Source organism: Gymnogyps californianus, chromosome 3 (genome assembly GCF_018139145.2).
Source record: "Gymnogyps californianus isolate 813 chromosome 3, ASM1813914v2, whole genome shotgun sequence".
Taxonomy (NCBI): domain Eukaryota; kingdom Metazoa; phylum Chordata; class Aves; order Accipitriformes; family Cathartidae; genus Gymnogyps; species Gymnogyps californianus.
The window spans coordinates 86,877,856-86,896,651 of NC_059473.1; the positions used below are offsets into that span (position 1 = coordinate 86,877,856).

The 18,796-nt window shown below is 42.5% G+C and overlaps 1 protein-coding gene across 1 annotated transcript in view; it reads right to left on the reverse strand.

The window, feature by feature from the left end:
* ANKRD6 (ankyrin repeat domain 6) overlaps window positions 1–17,728 on the reverse strand; it is a 112,767-nt gene extending 95,039 nt beyond the window's left edge. Inside the window, 2 exon segments of the mRNA XM_050894741.1 lie at window positions 17,107–17,239; window positions 17,709–17,728. The gene's annotated coding sequence lies outside the window, so the exon portion shown is untranslated.
* Window positions 17,729–18,796: the final 1,068 nt, after the last annotated feature.

Consider the following 18,796-nt stretch of genomic DNA (forward strand, 5'->3'; position numbering starts at 1 on the left):
CATTAGTCAACCATTGTTCCCGATTGTCCTGGTTTCATCTGGGATAGAGTTAATTTTTTTCTTAGTAGCTGGTACAGTGCTGTGTTTTGGATTTAGTGTGAGAATAATGTTGGTAACACACTGATGTTTTAGTTGTTGCTAATAGCACTTATCTTAAGCCAAGGATTTTTCAGTTTCCCATGCTCTGCCAGCAAGCAGGTGTACAAGAAGCTGGGAGGGAGCAGAGCCAGGACAGCTGACCCAAACTAGCCAAAGGGATATTCCATACCATAGAACATCATGCTGAGTATATAAACTGGGGAGAGTTAGCTGGGAGGGGCGGATCGCTGCTGGGTCATCGGTCAGCGGGCGGTGAGCAACTGCATTGTGCATCACTTGTCTTTTCTTGGGTTTTATTTATCTTTTTTTAAATTCTATTCCTTTTCATTACAATTATTATTATTATTTTATTTTATTATTGTTGTTGTTATTATTATATTTTATTTTACTTTAGTTATAAAACTGCTCTTATCTCAACCCACGAGTTTTACTTCTTTTTTTCGATTCTCCTCCCCATCCCACTGGGAGGGGGGAGGAGTGAGCAAGCGGCTGCGTGGTGCTTAGTTGCTGGCTGGGGTGAAACCATGACACGGATGGTGCGAGCCTGCTCTTGGGTTCCAGGTCACAGCTTTCACACAAAAGCACACTCTTACCTTTCCCAAGCCCTGCCCAGTCACTGTGCACCACACAAGGCATGTCTTCCCACTGAGTAACACATACACGATGACATCTTTAAGGTTTATATCGCAGCATTCTTTTCTTACAGTTTTTCATGTTTAATTTCCTTTTTAAATAAGAGCCATGGAAAACCAAATATCCAGCAGCACCCCATGCCTCTACATTCTCTCATACTACTTGCCTATGCTAATGATCTGCAGGACTTGTATTCAGGGTGTTTAAAACCACGGTACACACCTCCTCCGGTACTTGAACTACAGGAATAAGTGCTGGGAGAAAGAGGCATACAAGGCAGCAGAAGCGGACTGGCTAGTGGAGAGGAACAGAGTCAGCTTCTTGCCAAGGACTTACACAAATATTTGTAAGACATGAGAGGAATGTTGGGAGTCAAGCTTTTTTTTTTTTTTTTTGGAGGTGGGGAAGGAGAGGGAGGTGTTCCTGTACAGTGAAAAATGATGTCTGCTGGCTGGGTGCAGTATAAATGAGAACAGGTTTGGCACTTTCTGAAAGGCAATGTAGATGGAGATAAGATTTAGGGCACCTGTTGTAATTGGTGTCCTCAGCATGGGCTGGAGTGGGTTTCTATACCTGCAAACATGATTACGAATATGAATTATGATTATGAATGTATGAATATAAATAATGCAGAATGATTACACTTGCCTTATTTCTGTGGCTGTAACATAAAGCCTTGCTCAAAAACAAACAAAAACATGAAATGCATACATTAACACAGCTGGGTTGATGAATGGGAACCTGTTGTCTTGTTTGTCTCACTTTGTACAAGTTACAAAAACCGCCTTAGAACAGTACAGCAAACTGCCAAAAATATTTTCAGCTTTATTTCTCACAGACAAGTTACAGGAAAATTTTGCAGCAAACATCCAGTGCTGAAGTCCTGTATGTTTATTTCTTCCATAATTTAGAACAAAGACCTCTAGTCCTTTATCTTTCCACTTTCCTCTCTCTGGAACTGTATTGCATTTAAGCAGAGAAAGAGTCTATATACTTCTAAGTGGAAAACAGGTAAACATTTGGCTATTCAATTTGCATCTGCAGAAGTTAAGCAGATATCACCATTAAGTAGAAGGTAAACATTTTAATAGGTAAGAGGATACTGTTTCTGTGATTATTTTTTTTTCTTTTCCTCATAAATCAAGCCAGGAATTCTAAAGCTATTCTCATTGAAAATGCCCCTCGGGTTCTCTGAAGACGTGTGCTGACATGCCAGTAGGATCTTTACAATTGCAGATTTTGGGGGGAGAAGGGGAGGTTATGCTTGAGAAAAGGCGTGTGCTGGGACAGACTGCACAACAATGATAGCAGCAGGGTTTTAGTACAAGATCTTTGCTTCATCAAAAAGTACTGGGCTGAATATATTAGTAGGACACATTTGCTGACTCAGGTGTTACAACCTGAGAGTCCAGGAATAAGTTTAGTTTATGCAATACACACTTATTTCTGAAGACAGTCCCAGTATCGGATGAATAACCTTGCTGACAGAGGTTTGAAGAATTATCAGCAAAAGGCCTTCAGCTGCATTGACCTATCTCACACCATGCCCGCTCTTGTTAGACCTTCTGCATGGGATCAGCAAAGCTGAAATTGTTTGCCAAGGTCCAGTCCTTTCCAATTCCTTCACATTCAAATACTTCAGATACCAAGTATTAAGTAACATCCTAAACCACAATAAAACATACATTGCCTGTCAAATTACTTCTGGAGACAAATCTCTCCCTCACCCCCCTCCAGCTCCATCGTTCTCAGCCATGCTTATGAACCAGCCTGTTAAATCAAGCTGCCTGTGTACCCATTATCTGCAGTTTTTATGGACTGTACAGTACCAAAATTGACATATGATCTTGCCTAATGGAGCACTGTTTATTGCAAAACTTGCAATGATTTTTCAGCCAAAAAGAGGTTAAAATACCCTTCTTAAGCACTACGGAGCCTTAAGATATGGGTGCACAAATTTAAGATACGGAACACTCAAACATTTAGATATGTAAGACCAATACAAAACACTGCAAAGAAACTAAGTAACCCGGGCAACCAGCTCTAGGTGGCCCTCCCCAAGCAGGGGGTTGGACCAGATGACCTCCAGAGGTCCCTTCCAACCTCAACCACCCTGTGATTCTGTGATCCATCTAAAATATATTCCATGACTTACACAATACAGTTTTATGATTTTTAGTTAAGCATATCAAGATGAATAAACTGGGTAGCTATGCTAGAAATGAGAAATTTGTAAAGATGCATTCAAGCATTTATTCTCATGACAAAACAAAGACACAACCACCAGATAAATGAGGACCAGATCAGTGTTCCACGCACGTTAGTCTGAACCACTCCACTCCCTCAATTCATCCTGAGCTGTTTAACTATTGAAGGAGAAATGGTACAGCTGCAATGTTCTCCTCCACGCACATCTGAGGATATCCGACCCAACCCAAAGTAAGGCAATTTCTCTGCAGCAAACACAACTAAATCAATAATTCTAGTAGGCATAGCAAAATTAATTTTCCTCATCAGCTCTTCATATCTAAGGATGCAGTGCTGTGACGCTCAGATCTGTCTTGCACAAAGTTCTTGTTGGTACTTTACAAGATGTAAAATAAACACAGGTAGTCGAGAACAGGGGCACTAGTCTAAAACTCCATGATTCTGCTCCTCTTATACATTCGTTTTGTCAGTGAGGTTTTTAATGCATCAGCCTGAAGGACCTAACAGTGAGTGCCATGACCATGGTAAGTATAATAGGGTTACATTTGGATTTGTAATTCCTAAAGGTTTTGTTACTGAAACAAAAAGATAATACAGTTAATGCAAAGAAGAAGAAGAATTAAAACCGAAACAGGGTTTATCGCTAAAGCTGCAAAGACAGATACCACCATGGGAATTATCCTATACAGAGAGATAAACTTGGCAATTACTACCTGAAAAATCAGTTCACTTTTATTTTTTAAGTCAGTGAATAACCTGCTTTGGTGTAGCAAATTACCCATCAGGGTGGTTGTCATGAACCAGGAGAAACATATCCTTTCAAAAAGTCTGACAAAGCACATGGATGAGACTTGCAAATTACAGAGAGGGAACATATGCGTGCTTTATGTCCTGTATCAGCCTGAAGGTTTTCTGAAGCCTTTTCCCACTGGATGCTTCGAACAACAGAAAGGAACAGCTTAACTTTACCCCTAGGTAATTACAGTGTATTGGTGGAAGGCAGATGCCTGAGGTAATTAAAAAATGGGAAAAGGTTGACAAGGTTGACAAGTTCTGGACTTGGGGGACTGGACTGGGGACTTGATTCCCCAGAGAAACAAGACTTCGGTGCTTAATGCACTCACCATTATCAACAAATGGCCAGGGAAAAGAAGAGTGAGATGCCACGCAGATACAGACTTGTTCCAAGTTCTTCCACAAGGCAGACTATCATAAGAAATAGTGTCTGTAAAAAGTGGTCTTAATCCCCCTATGAAGCTGTAATGCTATACAACAGCTGATGCTTAGCAGTAGAGCTCTTTTTTCTGATCTTTTCTGGCTGATGGATGGTCAAGTTGCCCTTCACAGCAGTATCTGTATAGATGATGTTTGTGACTAATCTCCAAACAGGTCATGACAGACAATACTTTGGAAATCTTGATCCCCCTCCCTGATCCCATGGCAGACATGGAGCTGAAAGAGCTCTCAGTGGGTCATGGGCACCCTCTGTGCTTTCTTTAATACTTGCTAAATTCTCTGGAAGTTCTGCAGAAGACTTCCCCACACCATGCAGGAGTCCAGTGGTGGGAATCTGTCAGGTAACAAAAGTCTGACTTATGGTTCCCTACCCCACGGCTCTTTTGTTCCAACCCATCAAAAAGCCCAGTTCTCAAAACATCCTTCCTCATTTGTTCTGGCAGGGTAAGGTCAGGCAGAGCAATAGTTCGCTACCTTCAGCTCAGCATTTGACTTATGGGGAATGCCTCTATACCAAGCTCAAAATAAACAAAATCATATGTTCCTGTCCTATTCTACTTATATTGCAAACTAGGATCTCAATTAATTAATTTTAAAAAGCTATGCATCAACACAAAGTACTTTCAGGCCAAGTAACTTAAGTTAATCTTATGTAACCTCTCTCAGTGCAGGCTACAGCTTGATTAACACAATTCACCTTGAATATCACATTGCTCTTCCATATATCTCTTGAGAATCTTGCCAGCTGTACAAGCATAGGAACAACAGAAGAAAGTAGGTATCACAAAACCTTGGATCTTGCATCAGGTGACTATAATGAGCATTGCATAAGGGTGCTTTGATGTTACAAAAGACCTAAGAAAATACCGATGGGTTAAGGTGTATTCTTGCTACGTTTACTCTCTTACCAAAGGGCACTTGTCAGACACATGCCATCTGCTGCATCAAAATGTGATACCTAGCCAGGTAAAATAAAAATTTCCCATACCAGCAGGCTCTTCACACAGATAAAAAGGAACACCACTAACGTCATTTTAGGTGATTAAAGAGTCTACGCTAGAGACTGCATCTCTTGAAAGCTGCTCCTCTTGCAGGACAGAATCTCGGCTCACGGTGAACACCCTGCCCTAATGGCTATGCACAACAAATCACAGGTTCATCATCCAGAAATATTTGTACTTGTGTCAAGTACAGGGAGCTGAGAGTTCAAAGGGAACACAAATGCCCCCACTCTCCCTCACTGCTCCCTGCTTCCCCACATTTTCCTGCACACTCGCAGGCCCTGCAGGAACCCAAAGGAGCAACCCTGCACTGGAAGCCATCTCTCTGGGAACTGAAGCTGGGTTTAAAGAGACTCAGCCTCTTAATGGTTGCGGAGGTTTCCCACAGCTTGGAAGAAAGGAAAATACGGAAAAGCCTTTCTACACAGGCCAGGCTACTGCACCTTGGTAAAGTCAGGATCCCTTAGTGCAAGCACCTCCTTGGTCAGCCACTGGTAGGAACCGTGGAAGACAATGCAATTTGTTGCACCCATTTCAGTCTCCTTATGTTTCTAAGCTGTCTACAGCCAAAAATAGATGCTTTGGCCTTACTTCGAGTACTGAAAACAATCATGCAGTTCACTGTACCTGCTTTATAGTTAATAAATATTTTGAAATTTCAGCATATCTGAGTCTCCTTCATACTTTACAAGAGGCCAGCTTGTACAAGATAGTGTTAACACACAGAGAATATTCACATTGTCTGCCCACAAAGGCTGTCCAGGTCCTGAATGGAAATATGAAGAAAAAAAAAAAAAACAAAACTGATGATGGAATAATAGAGAAGGGGAGGATCATGCTACAGGGACATTATGTTCCTGGACTGTGTTCTCAGAACCAGGCAGGATTTTCCTCCTGGCCTTCTGCTTCCCTACTCTCATGAAGCTCAGCACCCCAATGCCTCTTATATTCCAGGACACTCTTTCCAGAGAGATCCCATTTTCACTTTTACAACATACAGAAAAAAATCTCAAGGAGGTGACAGTTCCTGTCCAATAAGATAGAAATACATATTCCTTCACCATCACTCCTACCAAGGAACACAGTAGACCAGTGTTCTCAAAAAAATACCGCACTGCTAAGGACTAGAAGCCTAAGGAAGCTGGAAGAGCAACCAGAAAAGCCCATGAGCTGCTGATGTTCGAGTAGGCAGAGTTGAAAGAAGTCAGAGATGGAAAAATATGCCCCAAGACCCAAACATTACTAAAGTTGAAGTGAAAGCAGAAAAAATGAGATTGCAAACCAAGACAGATAAAGCCTAGAAGAGAGGATGAGGAAGAAAATCACAAACACAGAGCTTTTAAAAAGCCTCAGAAGACATGTCACAGAAACCAACCTGGTAAAGAGCACCTGGAAGAGCATGGGAGGGGGACACAGATCCTTTTTCACTCTCACAAATTCTTTTTTAAAGGTTTGTTAAACTACCTTTTGCTCTATTCATAGCTCGTCTGGGTTCAAAGTGGTGGCTCAGCACTCATTAACCACTGTCAGGAGCACAACTAGCAAAACAACAGGAGATTTGTAAGGGATGAGGAACAGATCAAAGAAAACCAGATGATTCTCACATCAAGGATGCTAGACTGTCTGGGACAAAAAAGGGGAGAAGACAAAGGTGAGGAACAATACAGAGAAGCTTTTGGAAGTGGCACAAGATGAAGAGGAATTTTGCATGGGAAAAAGAAATGGAGAAAAGGTTGAGGACATCTTCATTACCTTAAAACCACACGAGTGGCCTAATACGGCTAAAACACGTGGTGGCATTTCAGTGCAGACAAGATCAAACTTCACTCCTGAACTGTGCTGATCATCCTTGGACTTGCGGCTACTGCAACGTGATTAAGGAAGAGTTACAGCATAGTTTTGCTCTGTCGGCACTACAGGACTGAACCATACCTTATCACGGGAGCTGCATTGCCCCACAACCATCAGCTCTCAACAGCATATAAAACAGAAAGAGAGAGAGAGAACTAATGAAAAGGAGGACTTACTCTAGTGCTGTTTTCTTACAGTTAGTCTTCCCATTTATTTTTGACTCAATACAGGGAGGCAGAAAGCAGGGGAAGAAAGAGAAGGCAAGCATATTTTATATTTGTATTCTTGTTTTCCAGTCCTTCCAGAAAGGCCAGTTTTGTAAACAGAAAGTAAGTTGAGATTTTCTTTATCTTGTTAACTACTCCCGTGATTGTAACATACCATGCAGAGTTTTCAAGTGTCTCTCCGCTGAACATTCTCTATTGAAAATGCACTGCAACTTCTTTTGCCACACACGTTATTTTAGTCAGGCTATCTGCACCTTAAAACACTCAGCCTATTGTTTCAACAGCACAGACCTGCCTGCTGAATTATAAAAATTGTCCAATATCATATCATCTTGGCTACAGATTTAATTTCATGGAATATGAAACTTCACTGAAAAACATTATACGAGACAAAGAAACACAAACATTGGTTTCCTTGGGGGGGGGGTGTTTTTATATTAAGTGTAAGCCTACTACAACTCCCTCTGGGAGGATGTTTTTCATACAAAGCCACATTCTTTGAGTCTTATTCACGTAAACAGTCATTGAATTGAATGAGATCAGTCACACAAGCAGGGAAATCAGGTTTTGATCCAGCATTACTGTTACAAAATATCGTATAAAAATTAATTTTTAAAAAGCCCAGGATAATAGGCATCTACCTTTAAACTATCTAACAATGCAAAGACTAGTTGAAGGTTTTGTTTTTCAGGTCTGTCCTTCTGAGATTTAATACAGTAAACTAGTTATAATTTTACTACACACAAGTTGTTGATAATTACCTCTCTATGGGCAATACTGATATTCAAGTATAAACCAAGAGAATTTTGTTAAGAGTAATTACTTCAGTATCATTTTATTCTTGATCTTTAAGCAAGGTGTGAAAATCCCATTTACAGAGCATAAGAGAAGTGATTTTTTTAATGGTACTTGGTAAAATCTGCTAACTTTTGCATTACAGACACTTTTGCCCTATCCTGTTTTTCTTGAAAGACCATGTGTATTTGGAGAACTAGTACATTTAAGATACACAAACCATGAGAAACTTCTCTGTTAGCAGAAGAATGAATACTCAAAATCTGAAGCATGAGAACTAATCAAGTGAGGGTTTGTTTGTTTTTTACAAGCAAAAAGCACAGACATGCAACAGATGCTTGCCTGCTATATTAAAATTTAAAATGTGAATTTATTAGTAACAATCAGACTGAGACACTGCCTGCATGGTTAATGCATTTCAAAATCTTAGTATTTTGGGGAGGATGACGGTATACAGCTCCCTAGAATGATAGGAAAATCCATCATCTTAATGTGAAACACCATAGTACATGTTTAATAGTGTGATGAGAAATTCCATCATAGTATCACTCTACTCTTGCTAACCCTCTCTGGCTTAGCTTACTTGAAAAGTGCATTTAGTGTTTTTTTCCACCAAGGCAGAGTAACTGTGTGTTTCATGAGACTTACAGAGGACTGAAAGACAGAGCAAGATCTCCATTTCACTGACACTCTTTGTTCCATCTCTGGGAAACACTGAGACCAGGTCCCAGGTAAAACTGGCTTTACACCGCAGCCTAATAAGTCGCTCAACACTTGCTTCAGCTTAGTCAAGGAGAGATTCTTAATTTCAAATTATGAGGAGAACAAATAAACTTTTAAAATGTTTTTTTTTTTTAAGTGCTGTGCTCAGTTCTACTAAATGCACCACTACCTGTTTTCTTGGTTTGCCTGTGTGTTACCAAAACCAGCTCATCCCATGTAATTATATTCAGACACTTGCTGGATGTACAAAACCACATACGATACATAAGCAAATTCATATTAATACAATATTTCAAAAATAATTATTCTTAAAAGCTGGAAATACATGCATCCAAATTCTGGATGCTAGATTTTGAATAAAATATGCTTCTAGCTTCCATGCCAAGTATTCCACTTTGAGGATTAAAAACAAAATGAAGAAAAACCCGACGTGATTCTAATAACTGAAGCAGCAACATCCTCATTTGTATGTCTGCACAGTTATAGACATGAAAGACTAGATTCTCTGAAAGATTAATGGAGTGTGGAAGCCAGAATTTGATTTTAAACTTCTCAAGCACATGTATTGGTGGGCAGGGATAAGGAGGAACTAAGAGGAGGCAGAAAAAAGTTGGGGTTTGGCTTTTTCGACTTAAGTTACTCCTGTAGGCACACAATGAATCTGGGACTCATTTTTAAAAATAGGGTTTTTTCAGTTAAGAAACTCTGCCAAGGACCAGAGCTTATACCTACGAATTCTGCTTCGACTTATTGGTGTGCCATGCTACTTGGTGCAAGTATTCATACCACTCTTAATTTTGCCGTTCACTTTTCACTTTGGGTCCCATCTTGCTTCCAGACAAACAAAGTGTAAAGTTCTCATTGAGAAAGGACTAGATACTTTCTGAAAAAGCAAGGGAGGCCTAAATGTAGAAATAGTCAACCTGGTCTGACAAGTAGGAAGAACGAGAAGCAGAAGTGAGTTACTCTAAACAGTTTTTATTTGAGACCTGTCAAACAAATTCACCCAGGGCACTCTTTGACCAAAACTAAATCCCAAACAGAATACTGAAACTTAGAATTTTATGAAGCAAGCTGGGATGTGATTGTACTGTAGACTAGTTAGAGCTGAATGCTGATTGTTTGGACACAAGAAAAACATTTAAATTAAGCTACTTCACATTTGTGGTGAGTTTGAATGTCACCTGTTACCACAGCTTCGCCGATGTAAAGTTATTCCTCAAGCCACAGTAACTTGTGTCCAGTCCCCAAAGATTCCCCTCAAAGGAAGGAAGGCTGCTTAAAAAAAAAAAAAAAAATCAGTATTATAAAAATTAGGCAGCTATGGGTAACAGGAAAAGTCCTACTCTGTATAGAGAACCAGCTAGACAGGAAATAAATGGTACAAGGAAAAAGCGGTCAGTCTTCATAGTGGAGGGACACTAACCCTGCAGCCCTACAGCCATCTGCATTAAGAATATATTGTGTTCAATATACCCACTAATGAATCACAGGGGGACAGGGAAAGATTACAACAGTTAAATGACAGAACTCACTGATAATACTAAATTATTCAGGATAAACGCAAGTGCTGACTGCAAAGAGATGTGGAAGAACTTAATGACACCAAATAACCAGCCAGTAAAATGGCTGGCAGAATTCAATACCATTTAAACACAGACTGGTATTCATGGCAGGAAAAACCACCTCAACTTCGTATGCATAATGATGGGCTCTGGATGATTCAGGAATGAGAACTTGGATTTATAGTGGATTGTTCTTATGAAAGCATCAGCACAGTTAAAAAGCAGGGAGAGTGCTAAAAATTCTTACTGCAGAGAATACAACCAAAAGCACCTTTTATTCAACTGTCTAAAAAGTTCAGCTGCATCCTGAAAGTTGTAACTCTGGCCCTCTCGGAAAAGGTTTAGCAAAACTAGAAAAGTTTCAAGGAAGGAGAACGTAAGACAATCAAAGGCAGGACATAATCAAGTAGAGGAGAATCAGGTTGGAGAAATACCGGAAGGCATCAGATTAAACCAGCAGATCTCAGGCTCAAAACGAGTGAGAAGAAATGGCTCTTCTTCTCATAAAGCATTTTTCAAGCTGTGGTTTTCCTAGCCTTTCTCCTCTGGTTTTCTCAGCCTGTTTCCCACTCACTCACATTCCCTCCTCAGCTTGAGAATGTCACTGACACGGATGCCCTAAAAGAGTAAAAAGCATTAAGGAGAATATATGCCATCTTTCCCTGCCAATGAAATGCAGCCAATGTAACAGAGGTGAGAATTAGCCAGACTGACCACGAAAGCGTTCACCTACACCTCCAAACCAGGCTCATCGTACCTGTAGGCAGGTGACTTGCTCAGCCGCGGGCCACCGTGCAGGAAGAACTGAAAGAAATCTCCCTAGACGGACGGTCCTGTCCTAGTCAGCGAGAGATGTCCACCTCTCCCTGCCTTCAAGCTGACTGAAATAATGCGATTCATGAAGATGGCCACACAGAGAAGCAGCTAACGTTAGGCACTCTGTTTTTACAAGCTATGTCAAAAGCGTCTGTATCACTTGGTAAGTTTTTGAAAACTCTTTATGTTATTAGAATTTAAATAAATTAATTTGCTCTTGCTTATTTTGAGGCTAGTAGCAACTAAGACAGCTAACATCAACGCCCTCTCTTGACTGAGCTGTCCTCATTCACCCCAAATCCAGCCCTGCTTTATCAGGCATACTGGTAACTAAGCTAACCATCTGCAGAGGCATCTCCACTTGCCCGTCAAGACATGAGAGAAAGTGAAATGGATGACGGCCTCACCCAGCGCACGCGAGGTCAGGATTTCTTAAACCCGGGCTTCTCCAAACGGATTAAGTGTAATCTTATGGTAAAACAAAAGAATCCAACTTGGTAGCTGATTTTTCATTAATAAAACACTGTACTTTAAATTCACGCTTCAGCTTACTCCACACTAGAGTCTCCTATTCATATCAATAGCCTTAAACCATAGCTGCACTAATGGAGGGCATTCAACCACACTGAACAGCTGTTCCTGGAGGAAACTAGTACACCTCTGGAAGAAATCATCACACATTAAAATTGGGGTACCATCTCCTGTGCTGAAGAAAATTTATATCTGTTCAGGGGCTGGAACATGTGATCCTCCACAATCTCTTTTCTGGGAGGGCATCTGACATAACCCCAACAAGTCCAGAGACTGGATTTCAGTACGTCTAAGAGAACCTAAACCCTTGAAAGAAGTGGATATTGCAGGCAGCGTAACACAGGGGCGGGAGGAAAAACGATTTCCAACTACATCTTGCCTCTGAGCTTTTTCCATGCTACCAAGTTTTTGGGGGAGAGACTCATATTTACCGTAGGGCACCATATAACAGCAGACAAAAATGATAACATGATACAAGTTAAAGCATAACATTTATTCTTATTCTAACTACCTTCAGACTCTGAAATGAAAAAAACAAGCTGGTCAGCATCTGCTGTGACATCTGCCTGCAACTCCATCATCCGGCACTCTTCAATGAAAAAATGTACCATTGAAGACAAATACTTCAGCAGTTTTGTTGCCAACAGAAATCTATCCGAACTTCTTGTGCTTCCATACATGCAAATTTTAGATCTTGGGGGCTAGTCAAAGGCTGAACTTACATCACAGTATAACAAAAGAGGAAGAATGTAAAGATTTAAGACCAATACCACTTCTACTTAGAGGAAAAAAAAAGAGCACATGGAAACAGCATGGCCTGATTTTACACAGAAGCTGTGAAAAGCTATGAAAAAAACCATACTTGCAAGAATTCAGAAGCTGCTGTAAAGTCTGGAAAAGACAAAATGATAAGAAAGTGCTGTACTTTCAAAATCTGGATTTAAACCAGAACAATAATGTCAATGAAAGACTGCAGATGGCAGGCAGATAATTCCATTGCCAGAAGAAAGACAACCCCCGTCCCCCCATCCCTAAATCCTCTCAAAAGACTTCAGCCAGACACAGTCTAATCAAAAAAGTGGCCAGAAAGAAAATGAAGGAAAATCACTTGTATGTAAGATTTACAATATACTAATGAACTGACTTAAGCAATGGGTATGCCTTGAAGATATTAGTGCAATTATTTGATACAGTAGTGATATGGTGGAAAGATCACGTCTTGCGCAAGACTCTGAACCAGCTGCAATTTCTGCAACTGCAGTGCATGTATAGACATCAAAATCTTAATGAAAGTAAAACATACCTAAAATGATTAACTGTGATCACTATTAAAAAGTTACTCAAATATTGAGACGATATATAATTCCATACATTCATGGTGCTTTTTTATTTTATAAAGCTGGCACTTTCCTCAGTGACTGACCCATCTGAGACAATTTAGGGAATTTTGACTCAGAAGTGTATCAGCACAATATAAATAGACTAGCAACAGGTCTTGCTAAGATGTCACATTGCAGATGCTGTTAAAACCAACAGAAAAAATTCCTGACTGGCTTAAAGCAATCGGCATCTCAAACTGGAAAAGAAAATGATCCTACTGCAATGCAGACACAATGAAGATGCACACCCTTATGGAATTAATTTCCATCAAATCCAAATGCATTTTCCGTAATGCAAATGAAAATACTTTCGTCCAACACCATGCCAGGTCGTGCACCCAAAAACTTTATCTTCAGTGGCTCACTTCACAAAAACAGATGGTGTTTAGGTGAGGAAGAAGGCAAGTCATGAGAGAGAAAGGGAAAGTAAGGGACAGACTATTAGAAGAAGCTTGTTTTAAACCAGGATTTGAAGGAGGTAAGATTTCATGATTTGAAAAGCACTCCAAATGTGCATATATGCAACATAAGACAAAAAAGCTTAGCCTTTTTTGGTATAGGGCCAAATAAATTTTTCTTCAGGATTAGGGCAAACCCGCTAGGGTGCCCACGCTCAGCACATCACACCCCAGCTACCCCACAGCCCCAGTATCTTCTGCCTGGCATCCACACCAGATACTTCCATCCACCACTTCCCACAGATGTGCCCAAATCCCATCCCCAATGACTGTCAGCCTCCCCCATGGCCGGGGCTTGGCTGAGATGCACCTAGGGTTTGGAGGACCAGCAGAGGGTCTGGGGAGTGGGAAGGAGAGAGCCACAGAGGAGCAGGCAGGAAGACAGGAGTGCTGGCAGTAAGATAGAGTCTTCTTGTTGATTGTAGGGACCTTGAATTTCATGCCACACGCGGCAGGATCACTGACAAAGGGTCAAAAGTAAAATGGTGCAAGAACAAGCCAGCAATCTACAGTCCTGCATGATATCGTGAGCTAGCTATGCACTCAATATTGTATCAGAAGTACATCACTGAGGCTACCAAGACAACCCTTCCACAACCGGATAACGCAAGAATTCAAACTGTTGTACAGTATCGGTTAGGCCACCCAACGTGGATTCATTTATCACAACAGGACTGTTTTCACAGGACATCCTCCTCTTCCAATACACCAGATTAACTATTAGTAGTACTGTGCTAGATTTCTTTTAACCTCAAAGACCTGTGCAGCCTTAATGCTTCATTTATCACACACTTCTCAAAAATGTGTCCTAAATTGACACTTACTCATTTCATGACTGTTCTGATAGCATTCTTCACCCTAGTATTGAACTACTGCACACCAACAGTATCCTTCCCTGCTCCACTCTCAAGACCTGCACATCTGCAATCGGACCTCAAGGGTTTTCCAGAAAACAAGAAAAATACTTGTATGGCCAAACTACCACCACCTTGGATACAGAGCATCACTGTGTCATGTACAACCATGTCCTCCAGGGAAGCAATACACGGAGAACATCCCAACACGTGTGCATTTGAAAGCTACTCAACAAATACGCCAGGAATTCACACATGTTTATTCTGGCTCTTCCTAACTTTTGAACACCTGCCTTCACAAGCCCAATAGTCTTTTGAATGGCAGCATGAGATAAACCAAATACAGACAAGAAGAGAAGAAAAAGTTTAGAAAGAAGCTATTACACATAATTCAGTGAAAGGTCACAGCCAGACACAGGGGGTTTCAGGATTTCACTTTTCTCTCTCACAACTGCTATCAATATACTGTAGCAAACTATTCTTCAGCAGCACCTGCTAACAGGGAGTGGAGTAGTCAAGAGAGAAGTAGCTAAGCTCTTCCTAACGGGTCCACAAGCTAGCGATGGTATGCAAGAATATTTGCTATTATTGTACTCAGAAATTATTCTGGAGATTTTAGGGGTCAAAATAGCTAGACAGGAGGCAGGGAAGAAAATTAGCCCCTTGCTACACTGTTACAGACTGAGGTCTTTCCAGCTCTACACCTTCTATTTTTGGTTGGATCACTTTTGAAGAAGTCACATATTTCATTCCTTAATAAACAAAAGGAGCTAAAATGACTTATCTAAATTTTTTATTTGCCCAAAGCAATTACAATTCATTTATGTCTTTGACAAATATCTCCCTAGGCCAACTTTGCCAGTGAAATATGGTACCTCATTTGTGGCTTTAAATAAAATACTTCCACCAGTGACATGTTGCACTGATGTATCTCTAAGAAAAGATACGACTATGAGTTCTCTGGAAGTTCATCCAAAGTCCTAACTGTTGAGGGAAAAAGAGAAATTGCAAATCTGAAACTAATGACAATAAATAAATAAAACATAGTTGTCAGATGGTACAATTCATTTAAGAACCTAAAAGTGCTTTACAAACATTCATCGTTACGCCACCCATCCAAACAGATAAATATTGTTAGTCCTATTATACAGATTTCGAGAGTAAGGGGCAGCAAGGGTTTTTTTGTACATCACAAAATGACTCACTGGCAAAGTCAAGCAGAGGTGAAGCTGAAGATAGATGGAGAAATGCAGCTCGAGGCTCACTCACTCATTACCATACCCAGAAGCACCTGATTTATTAAGGCATCATTCATCTCATCAAGTCCAAGAACATCATTGAGTTTGACAATCCGAACTCCAGAACATGCCACCTGTGACAGGGCAGGATGCCAAGCCTGGTGCTGCAACTACATTATATCAGCAAACACTGGAGTCCCATTTGTGGAGCCAGCTTCCCACAGTTTCTGTTCCCCCAAAAAAGAAGAGAGCTCTGCAGAAATCTTGAAGAAAAGCACGTGGATGATCAGGAGGTTGATCACTTTATTTTCACCAATCATTTACTGATCATTTCATTTCTAGTGTTTAAAGCCAGTCTCCTACATGAAGTTGATAAGACTGTCTGGGTAATTATCAAGAAGTAGGGGAAAGTGAAAACTGAGTACTATCACAAAGCCACTTTTGAATTTTATTACAGTTTCTTTTCAAACAAACAACAGGGAGAGAAGCAATGAGATTACTACCATTACAGGATTCCCATCCACTCTCACAGACTAATAGATCCTCACTAACACAAACAGGCATACATACCAGGCATCTAAATAAGAATTTGTATAGACCTTAACCTCTCACTGAAATCTAGAGGCAGGTGCCTAATACTTTATGTAGCCAGCCAACTGTAGTTTTGGTACATGCAGTGGATGTAACTAGTGTTTTCTGCTCAGAAATTACTATGAAGTTCTGAATTAGTGTCATTACACCATGTCTTGTGGTCTGCAACGCAACTGCAGATCTTAAACATAATCATACATCTCCAGAAACACTTTGTTTTCTAAGTATCTAGAGAATGAAGATTACACAATACTTGGAACCTGAGCCTGCCAAAATAAGTTGTTATAAAACTAGCTGCACACCCAGACATATCACATTGAAAGCAAGCAAGTTAAGTAAATAACATTCTCCTCAGAATAAGCCACACACTCAAACAGTCTTACTAGAGGATCTGGACCATGCCTAACTAATGCTGCATAAGAATTTAGTCTTTGTTACATTTTTCCATCTTTGAACAGAGACAGATTTACTGATCTTCCCAATAGATTGCTCCTTTAACATTGGTAGGACATTCTAAGTTCATTTAAACAACTCATGGGGGGAAGATTCACTGATCCACCTGCCAGTAAGACACTTTCTACCCCTCTCAGTGTTCTCTCTGTGAACGAAAGGTATTCAGTAGCAGACAACATGTCCTTTTGGTCATGTGTACTGCAGAAATACCAAATAGAAACCCAAATAATCACTTCACACATAATTATAAAAATATGAAGATATTGATTATGCCTTTTAAAAAAACAGAGCACTGTCTACAGCCTACGCTGTAGTGCACACAACACCCCAGGGCACGATAAGCCCTTTATTAATGCTTGCAATAAAATGAACACTGCAGAACAATTGCACACCATAGCCACAGACTTCTAAAATCAGAGAGCTCTACCAGCAGCCAGTGTATACTCACAAGGTGTTGAGACCTCAGGGGAAGCTGATGTTTGCAGTAAACTAGTGGAAATATTTTCAGTGGAGTTTTCAGGTGATGTCAACAACAGGAAGGATGACTTTGAGCCAGATTTCCATTTCTCATCAGACGCGGCCTTAAAAGTTGGAACAAGAGCGTTAAGCCTCCTCGTGTATACCCCCAAACCTGCAATTAAACCCCTACGTAGATACAGGCTCCTGTATTTATGCGGCAGCCCGGAGAGTTCGTGTGTGCATGAGAGGGGGGTTCCCTCCCCGGACCCTACTCCGGGGCCGTAATAAGGAAACACTTTAACTACCCGGGCACTGGGCACTGAGCACTGATTTTGCAGGGCCCGTACCGAGCTGCAGCCCCGCCACAGCCCTGCCACCTCCGCGACCACCTGTCCGCCCCCCCGCCACAAGCGCCACCCGCCCCGCCCCGGCTCCCCGCCGCCGGCCCCGGCCCCGGCCCCGGCGCCGGCCCCAGCCCGCCGCCGCCCGCCACGACACGCTCCCCCGCCTCACCACAGCCACACGCAACCCCGGCGGGTGGGCGCGGGTCTGCGCCCGGGGGCCCACGCGCGCCGGCGGCGCCCCGCTCACCTGCGCTCCCCCCGCGGCACACGCTCCCCGTCGGGCGCGGGGCCGGGCACAGCCCTACCGTCTCCAACGGCGCCTCCGCCGCCGGGCTGGGCTGCCCCGGAGGTGGCGCCGCCGCCGCCGCCGCCGCCGTGCCCGCTGCGAGGGCGACACCCAGCGGCCGCGGACGGGCGGGCGGACAGCGTCCCGCCAACCCGCCCCGCCAGCCCGGGCCGCCTCTTCCCCGGCGAGGGGCCGTGACAGGACAGGCGGCCCGGCGCGGCCCGGCCCGGCCCGGCCCGCGCCTCCGGCCCCCTCGCAGCCATTCCCCACCGAGGAAACGGGGAAGGTCGTGCATGGAGGCGTGGGGACACGGCCCCCCCCCCCCCTTACCTGGCACCGGTGCGGTCAGCGGAGCCAACGGCGGGCAGGGGTGGGCTAATGCGAGCGTGGAGCCAGGTCTTGATCACCAGCCTGGCCTCGAGCGGGGCGAATTACCCGCCGCTGGCCAGGAACGCTGGGCTCCGGCCGGAGCGAGGCTCCTGGAGAGCTGGATGCCCTCCTGAACCGAAGCGCCTTTGCAACTTAATTGTGGAAGCTCATAATAATTTGCGTAGGAGCCAAAGTGCTACAAAACCAATTTTGGGGAAGCCAGATGCCCTTCCCTCCAGCAGGGAGCCCAGCCAGCGGGCTTTGAAGTCTGGGCTGAAGGTCAGAGAGGGCTGACTTGAAAGCTCGCTGTGCCTGCTCACCGCCTCACCCACCCCTCTAGCTATTACAATGTCCCAGGGACTTTCGGTTCACCGAAATCATGTGTATGTGTAGGCAATGACGTGTGTACGTCGGTAATTCACAAACTGGTAGGGAGGCAAGTTAGACGGGACCATCTGTAGACACCAGTACAGGAGAAAGGAGTTTGTGTGAGTAGGCTGAGTAAAATGATAACAGCAGGATCTGAAGGAGAAAACAGAAAGCAAGCAGCTGTTCCCCATACAATGCCTGATCCCGCAGGCACATCGCTTTCAAAGGCCGTTTCTCTGGCTCAAAGGCATTCTCAGGATGATGCCCTAAATGAACTAAACGTTGAAGTATCACAGGCACTATCTAGTTAT